We start from the raw sequence: 9,242 nt of genomic DNA, 5'->3' as shown, positions 1-9,242 counted from the left end.
CTCCATATGAGTAATGTCTCAAACAGTCTACGCTTTGATCTTTCCCTGGAAGACCAGTAGTAGTTTCCGATGCACATCTGGAGGCATTCTGTAATCTGTGGACTATCAGAGTGTTGATGAAACAAAGGATCTGCATCGGGATTCTATACAGCAGTCACCATGCGCACTTTCCTCCATATGGGTAATGTCTCTAACAGTCTACGCTTTGATCGTTCCCTGGAAGACCAAAAGTAGTTTCCGATGCACATCTGGAGGCATTCTGTAATCTGTGGACTATCAGAGTGTTGATGAAACACAGAAATTACATCTTGATTAAATACAACAGTCACCACGAGCACTTTCCTCCATGGGAGTAAAGTTTCAAAAATTTTTTTATCGTTCCCTGGAAGACCAGTAGTAGTTTCCGATGCACATCTGGAGGCATTCTGTAATCTATGGACTATCAGAGTGTTGATGAAACACAGTAATAGCATCGGGATTGAATACAACAGTTACCATGCGCACTTTCCTGCATGAGAGTAATGTCTCAAACAGCCTACGCTTTGATCGTTCCCTGGAAGACCAGTAGTAGTTTCCGATGCACATCTGGAGGCATTCTGTAATCTGTGGAATATCAGACTGTTGATGAAACACAGAAATTGCATCGTGATTGAATACAACAGTCACATTGCGCACTTTCCTCCATTTGAGTAATGTCTCTAACAGTCTGCGCTTTGATCGTTCCCTGGAAGACCAGTAGTAGTTTCCGATGCACATCTGGAGACATTCTGTAATCTGTGGACTATCAGAGTACTGATGAAACACAGAAATTACATCGGGATTGAAAACAACAGTCACCATGAGCACTTTCCTCCATGGGAGTAATGTCTCAAACAGTCTTTTTTTTATCGTTCCCTGGAAGACCAGTAGTAGTTTCGGATGCACATCTGGAGGAATTCTGTAATCTGTGGTCAATTAGAGTGTTGATTAAACACAGAAATTGCATCGGGATTGAATACAACAGTCACCACGCGCACTTTCCTCCATGGGAGTAATGTCTCAAACCGTCTACTCTTTGATAGTTCCCTGGAAGACCATAGGTAGTTTCCGATGCACATCTGGAAGTATTCTGTAATCTGTGGACTATCAGAGTGTTGATGAAACACAGAATCTGGATCGGGATTGTATACAGCAGTCACCATGCTCACTTTCCTCCATGGGAGTAATGTCTCTAACAGTCTACGCTTTGATCGTTCCCTGGAAGACCAGTAGTAGTTTCCGATGCACATCTGGAGACAATCTGTAATCTGTGGACAATCCGAGTGTTGATGAAACACAGAAATTGCATCGGGATTGAATACAACAATCACCATGCGCACTTTCCTCCATGGGAGTAATGTCTGAAACAGTATACGCTTTGATCGATCCCTGGAAGACCAGTAGTAGTTTACGATGCACATCTCGAGGCATTCTGTAATCTGTTGACTATCAGACTGTTCATGAAACACAGAAATTGCATCGGGATTGAATACAACATGCACCATGCGCACTTTCCTCCATGGTAGTAATGTCACACACAGTCTATTCTTTGATCTACCCTGGACGACCAGAAGTAGTTTCCGATGCACATCTGGAGGCATTCTGTAATCTGTGGACTATCAGAGTGTTGATGAAACACAGAAATTGCAGCGGGATTGAATACAACAGTCACCATGCGCACTTTCCTCCATGGGAGTAATTTTCAACCAGTCTACGGTTTGATCGTTCCCTGGAAGGCCAGTAGTAGTTATCGATGCACTTTTGGACACAATCTGTAATCTGTAGACTATCAGAGTGTTGATGACACACAGGAATTGCATCGGGATTGAATACAACAGTCACCATTCGCACTTTCCTCCATGGGAGTAATTCTCAAACAGTCTAGACTTTGATCGTTCCCAGGAAGACCAGTAGTAGTTTCCGATGCACATCTGGAGCATTCTGTAATCTGAGTACCTTCAAAGTGTTGATGAAACACAGAAATTTCATCGGGAGTGAAGACAACTGTCACCATCCTCACTTTTCTCCATGGGAGAAAACCGCAAACAGGGTACGCTTTGATCGTTCCTTGGAAGACCAGTAGTAGTTTTCGATGCACATCTGGTGGCATTCTGTAACCTGTGGACCTTCAAAGTGTTGATGAATCACAGAAATTGCATCGGGATTGAATACAACAGTCACCATGCCCACTTCCTATATGGGAGTAATGTCTCAAACAGTCTACGCTTTGATCGTTCCCTGGAAGGCCAGTGGTAGTTTCCGATGCACATCTGGAGGCATTCTGTAATCTGTGGACCTTCAAAGTGTAGATGGAACACAGAAATTGCATCGGGATTCAATACAACAATCACCATGCGCACTATCCTCCATGGGAGTAATGTCTCAAACATTTTTTTATCGTGCCCTGGAAGACCAGTAGTAGTTTCCGATGCACATCTGGAGGCATTCTGTAATCTGTGGACTATCAGAGTGTTGATGAAACACAGTAATAGCATCGGGATTGAATGCAACAGTCACCATGTGCACTTTCCACGATGGGAGTAATGTCTCAGACAGTTTACGCTTTGATCGTTCCCAGGAAGACCAGCAGTAGTTTCCGATGCACATCTGGAGGCATCGTGTAATATGTGGAGTATGTGAGTGTTGATGAAACACACAAATTGCATCGGGATTGAATACAACAGTCACCATGCGCACTTTCCTCCATATGAGTAATGTCTCAAACAGTCTACGCTTTGATCTTTCCCTGGAAGACCAGTAGTAGTTTCCGATGCACATCTGGAGGCATTCTGTAATCTGTGGACTATCAGAGTGTTGATGAAACAAAGGATCTGCATCGGGATTCTATACAGCAGTCACCATGCGCACTTTCCTCCATATGGGTAATGTCTCTAACAGTCTACGCTTTGATCGTTCCCTGGAAGACCAAAAGTAGTTTCCGATGCACATCTGGAGGCATTCTGTAATCTGTGGACTATCAGAGTGTTGATGAAACACAGAAATTACATCTTGATTAAATACAACAGTCACCACGAGCACTTTCCTCCATGGGAGTAAAGTTTCAAACATTTTTTTATCGTTCCCTGGAAGACCAGTAGTAGTTTCCGATGCACATCTGGAGGCATTCTGTAATCTGTGGACTATCAGAGTGTTGATGAAACACAGTAATAGCATCGGGATTGAATACAACAGTTACCATGCGCACTTTCCTGCATGAGAGTAATGTCTCAAACAGCCTACGCTTTGATCGTTCACTGGAAGACCAGTAGTAGTTTTCGATGCACATCTGGAGGCATTCTGTAATCTGTGGAATATCAGACTGTTGATGAAACACAGAAATTGCATCGCGATTAAATACAACAGTCACATTGCGCACTTTCCTGCATGAGAGTAATGTCTCAAACAGCCTACGCTTTGATCGTTCCCTGGAAGACCAGTAGTAGTTTCCGATGCACATCTGGAGGCATTCTGTAATCTGTGGAATATCAGACTGTTGATGAAACACAGAAATTGCATCGTGATTGAATACAACAGTCACATTGCGCACTTTCCTCCATTTCAGTAATGTCTCTAACAGTCTGCGCTTTGATCGTTCCCTGGAAGACCAGTAGTAGTTTCCGATGCACATCTGGAGACATTCTGTAATCTGTGGACTATCAGAGTACTGATGAAACACAGAAATTACATCGGGATTGAAAACAACAGTCACCATGAGCACTTTCCTCCATGGGAGTAATGTCTCAAACAGTCTTTTTTTTATCGTTCCCTGGAAGACCAGTAGTAGTTTCGGATGCACATCTGGAGGAATTCTGTAATCTGTGGTCAATTAGAGTGTTGATTAAACACAGAAATTGCATCGGGATTGAATACAACAGTCACCACGCGCTGTTTCCTCCATGGGAGTAATGTCTCAAACCGTCTACTCTTTGATAGTTCCCTGGAAGACCATAGGTAGTTTCCGATGCACATCTGGAAGTATTCTGTAATCTGTGGACTATCAGAGTGTTGATGAAACACAGAATCTGGGTCGGGATTGTATACAGCAGTCACCATGCTCACTTTCCTCCATGGGAGTAATGTCTCTAACAGTCTACGCTTTGATCGTTCCCTGGAAGACCAGTAGTAGTTTCCGATGCACATCTGGAGACAATCTGTAATCTGTGGACAATCCGAGTGTTGATGAAACACAGAAATTGCACCGGGATTGAATACAACAATCACCATGCGCACTTTCCTCCATGGGAGTAATGTCTGAAACAGTCTACGCTTTGATCGATCCCTGGAAGACCAGTAGTAGTTTACTATGCACATCTGGAGGCATTCTGTAATCTTTTGACTATCAGACTGTTCTTGAAACACAGAAATTGCATCGGGATTGAATACAACATGCACCATGCGCACTTTCCTCCATGGTAGTAATGTCACACACAGTCTATTCTTTGATCTACCCTGGACGACCAGAAGTAGTTTCCGATGCACATCTGGAGGCATTCTGTAATCTTTGGACTATCAGAGTGTTGATGAAACACAGAAATTGCAGCGGGATTGAATACAAGAGTCACCATGCGCACTTTCCTCCATGGGAGTAATTTTCAACAAGTCTACGGTTTGATCGTTCCCTGGAAGGCCAGTAGTAGTTATCGATGCACTTTTGGACACAATCTGTAATCTGTGGACCTTCAAAGTGTTGATGAAACACAGAAATTGCCTCGGGATTCAATACAACAGTCACCATGCGCACTTTACTCCATGGGTGTAATGTCTGAAACAGTCTACGCTTTGATCGTTCCCTTGAAGACCAGTAGTAGTTACCGATGCACATCTGGAGGCATTCTGTAATCTGTGGACTATCAGAGTGTTGATGAAACACAGAAATTGCATCGGGATAGAATACAACAGTCACCATGCCTTCTTTCCTCCATGGGAGTAACGTCTGAAAGAGTCTACGATTTGATCGTTCCCAGGAAGGCCAGTAGTAGTTTCCGATGCAAATCTGGAGACAATCTGTAATCTGTGGACAATCAGAGTGTTGGTTAAACACAGATATTGCATCGTGATTGAATACAACTGTCAACACGCGCACTTTCCTCCATTGGAGTAATGTCTCAAACAGTCTGCGCTTTGATCGTTCCCTGGAAGACCTGTGGTAGTTTCCGATGCACATCTGGAGGCATTCTGTAATCTATGGACTATCAGAGTGCTGATGAAACAAAGGATCTGCATTGGGATTGTATACAGCAGTCACCATGCGCACTTTCCTCCATATGAGTAATGTCTCTAACAGTCTACGCTTTGATCGTTCCCTGGAAGACCAAAAGTAGTTTCCGATGCACATCTGGAGGCATTCTGTAATCTGTGGACTATCAGAGTGCTGATGAAACACAGAAATTGCATCGGGATTGAATACAACAGTCATCATGAGCACTTTCCTCCATGGGAGTAATGTCTCAAACAGTCTACGCTTTGATCGTTCATTGGAAGACCAGTAGTAGTTTCCGATGCACATCTGGAGGCATTCTGTAATCTGTGGAATATCAGACTGTTGATAAAACACAGAAATTGCATCGGGATTGAATACAACAGTCACCATGCGCACTTTCCTCCATTTGAGTAATGTCTCAAACAGTCTACGCTTTGATCGTTCCCTGGAAGACCAGTAGTAGTTTCCGATGCATATCTGGAAGCATTCTGTAATCTGTGGAGTATCAGAGTGTTGTTGAAACACAGAAATTGCATCGGGATTGAATACAACAGTCACCATGCGCACTTTCCTCCATATGAGTAATGTCTCAAACAGTCTACGCTTTGATCGTTCCCTGGAAGACCAGTAGTAGTTTCCGATATACATCTGGAGGCATTCTGTAATCTGTGGACTATCAGACTGTTGATGAAACACAGAAATTGCATCGGGATTGAATACAACAGTTACCATGCGCACTTTCCTCTATGGGAGTAATGTCTCAAACTGACTACGCTTTGATCGTTCCTTGGAAGAACAGTAGTAGTTTCCGATGCACATCTGGAGGCATTCTGTAATCTGTGGACTATCAGACTGTTGATGAAACACAGAAATTGCATCGGGATTGAATACAACAGTCACCATGCGCACTTTCCTCCATGGGAGTAATGTCTCAGACTGTCTACGCTTTGATCGTTCCCAGGAAGACCAGTAGTAGTTTCCGATGCACATCTGGAGGCATTCTGCAATCTGTGGACTATCAGAGTGTTGATGAAACACAGAAAATGCATCGGGAAAGAATACAGCAGTCCCCATGTGCACTTTCCTCCATGGGTGTAATGTCTTAAAGAGTTTACGATTTGATCGTTCTCTGGAAGACCAGTAAAAGTTTCCGATGCACATCTGGAGGCATTCTTTAATCTGTGGACTATCAGAATGTTGATGAAACACAGAAATTGCATCGGGATTGAATACAACAGTCACCATGCGCACTCTCCTCCATGGGAGAAATGTCTCAAACAGTCTATTATTTGATCGTACCCTGGAACACCAGAAGTAGTTTCCGATGCACATCTGAAGGCATTCTGTAATCTGTGGACTACCAGAATGTTGATGAAACACAGAAATTGCAACGGGATTGAATACAAAAGCCACCATGCGCACTTTCCTCCATGGGAGTAATGTCTCAGACAGTCTACGCGTTGATCGTTTCTACGAAGACCAGTAGTAGTTTCCGATGCACATCTGGAGTCATTCTGTAATCTGTGGACCTTCAAAGTGTTGATGAAACACAGAAATTGCATCGGTAGTGAATACAACACTCACCATCCGTACTTTCCTCAATGGGATTAATTCTCAAACAGGCTACGCTTTGATCGTTCCCTGGAAGGCCAGTAGTAGTTATCGATGCACATCTGGAGGCATTCTGTAATCTGTGGACTATCAGAGTGCTGATGAAACACAGAAATTGCATCGGGATTGAATACAACAGTCATCATGAGCACTTTACTCCATGGGTGTAATGTCTGAAACAGTCTACGCTATGATCGTTCCCTTGAAGACCAGTAGTAGTTACCGATGCACATCTGGAGGCATTCTGTAATCTGTGGACTATCAGAGTGTTGATGAAACACAGAAATTGCATCGGGATTGAATACAACAGTCACCATGCCTACTTTCCTCCATGGGAGTAACGTCTGAAAGAGTCTACGATTTGATCGTTCCCAGGAAGGCCAGTAGTAGTTTCCGATGCAAATCTGGAGACAATCTGTAATCTGTGGACAATCAGAGTGTTGGTTAAACACAGATATTGCATCGTGATTGAATACAACTGTCACCACGCGCACATTCCTCCATTGGAGTAATGTCTCAAACAGTCTACGCTTTCATCGTTCCCTGGAAGACCTGTGGTAGTTTCCGATGCACATCTGGAGGCATTCTGTAATCTATGGACCATCAGAGTGCTGATGAAACAAAGGATCTGCATTGGGATTGTATACAGCAGTCACCATGCGCACTTTCCTCCATATGAGTAATGTCTCTAACAGTCTACGCTTTGATCGTTCCCTGGAAGACCAAAAGTAGTTTCCGATGCACATCTGGAGGCATTCTGTAATCTGTGGACTATCAGAGTGCTGATGAAACACAGAAATTGCATCGGGATTGAATACAACAGTCATCATGAGCACTTTCCTCCATGGGAGTAATGTCTCAAACAGTCTACGCTTTGATCGTTCATTGGAAGACCAGTAGTAGTTTCCGATGCACATCTGGAGGCATTCTGTAATCTGTGGAATATCAGACTGTTGATAAAACACAGAAATTGCATCGGGATTGAATACAACAGTCACCATGCGCACTTTCCTCCATTTGAGTAATGTCTCAAACAGTCTACGCTTTGATCGTTCCCTGGAAGACCAGTAGTAGTTTCCGATGCATATCTGGAAGCATTCTGTAATCTGTGGAGTATCAGAGTGTTGTTGAAACACAGATATTGCATCGGGATTGAATACAACAGTCACCATGCGCACTTTCCGCCATATGAGTAATGTCTCAAACAGTCTACGCTTTGATCGTTCCCTGGAAGACCAGTAGTAGTTTCCGATATACATCTGGAGGCATTCTGTAATCTGTGGACTATCAGACTGTTGATGAAACACAGAAATTGCATCGGGATTGAATACAACAGTTACCATGCGCACTTTCCTCTATGGGAGTAATGTCTCAAACTGACTACGCTTTGATCGTTCCTTGGAAGAACAGTAGTAGGTTCCGATGCACATCTGGAGGCATTCTGTAATCTGTGGACTATCAGACTGTTGATGAAACACAGAAATTGCATCGGGATTGAATACAACAGTCACCATGCGCACTTTCCTCCATGGGAGTAATGTCTCAGACTGTCTACGCTTTGATCGTTCCCAGGAAGACCAGTAGTAGTTTCCGATGCACATCTGGAGGCATTCTGCAATCTGTGGACTATCAGAGTGTTGATGAAACACAGAAAATGCATCGGGATTGAATACAGCAGTCCCCATGTGCACTTTCCTCCATGGGAGTAATGTCTTAAAGAGTTTACGATTTGATCGTTCCCTGGAAGACCAGTAAAAGTTTCCGATGCACATCTGGAGGCATTCTTTAATCTGTGGACTATCAGAATGTTGATGAAACACAGAAATTGCATCGGGATTGAATACAACAGTCACCATGCGCACTCTCCTCCATGGGAGAAATGTCTCAAACAGTCTATTATTTGATCGTACCCTGGAACACCAGAAGTAGTTTCCGATGCACATCTGAAGGCATTCTGTAATCTGTGGACTACCAGAATGTTGATGAAACACAGAAATTGCAACGGGATTGAATACAAAAGCCACCATGCGCACTTTCCTCCATGGGAGTAATGTCTCAGACAGTCTACGCGTTGATCGTTTCTACGAAGACCAGTAGTAGTTTCCGATGCACATCTGGAGTCATTCTGTAATCTGTGGACCTTCAAAGTGTTGATGAAACACAGAAATTGCATCGGTAGTGAATACAACACTCACCATCCGTACTTTCCTCAATGGGATTAATTCTCAAACAGACTACGCTTTGATCGTTCCCTGGAAGGCCAGTAGTAGTTATCGATGCACATCTGGAGGCATTCTGTAATCTGTGGACTATCAGAGTGCTGATGAAACACAGAAATTGCACCGGGATTGAATACAACAGTCATCATGAGCACTTTACTCCATGGGTGTAATGTCTGAAACAGTCTACGCTA

The sequence above is a fragment of the Schistocerca gregaria genome, chromosome 3, assembly GCF_023897955.1.
Source record: "Schistocerca gregaria isolate iqSchGreg1 chromosome 3, iqSchGreg1.2, whole genome shotgun sequence".
Classification (NCBI taxonomy): domain Eukaryota; kingdom Metazoa; phylum Arthropoda; class Insecta; order Orthoptera; family Acrididae; genus Schistocerca; species Schistocerca gregaria.
This window is presented reverse-complemented; position numbering follows the sequence as displayed.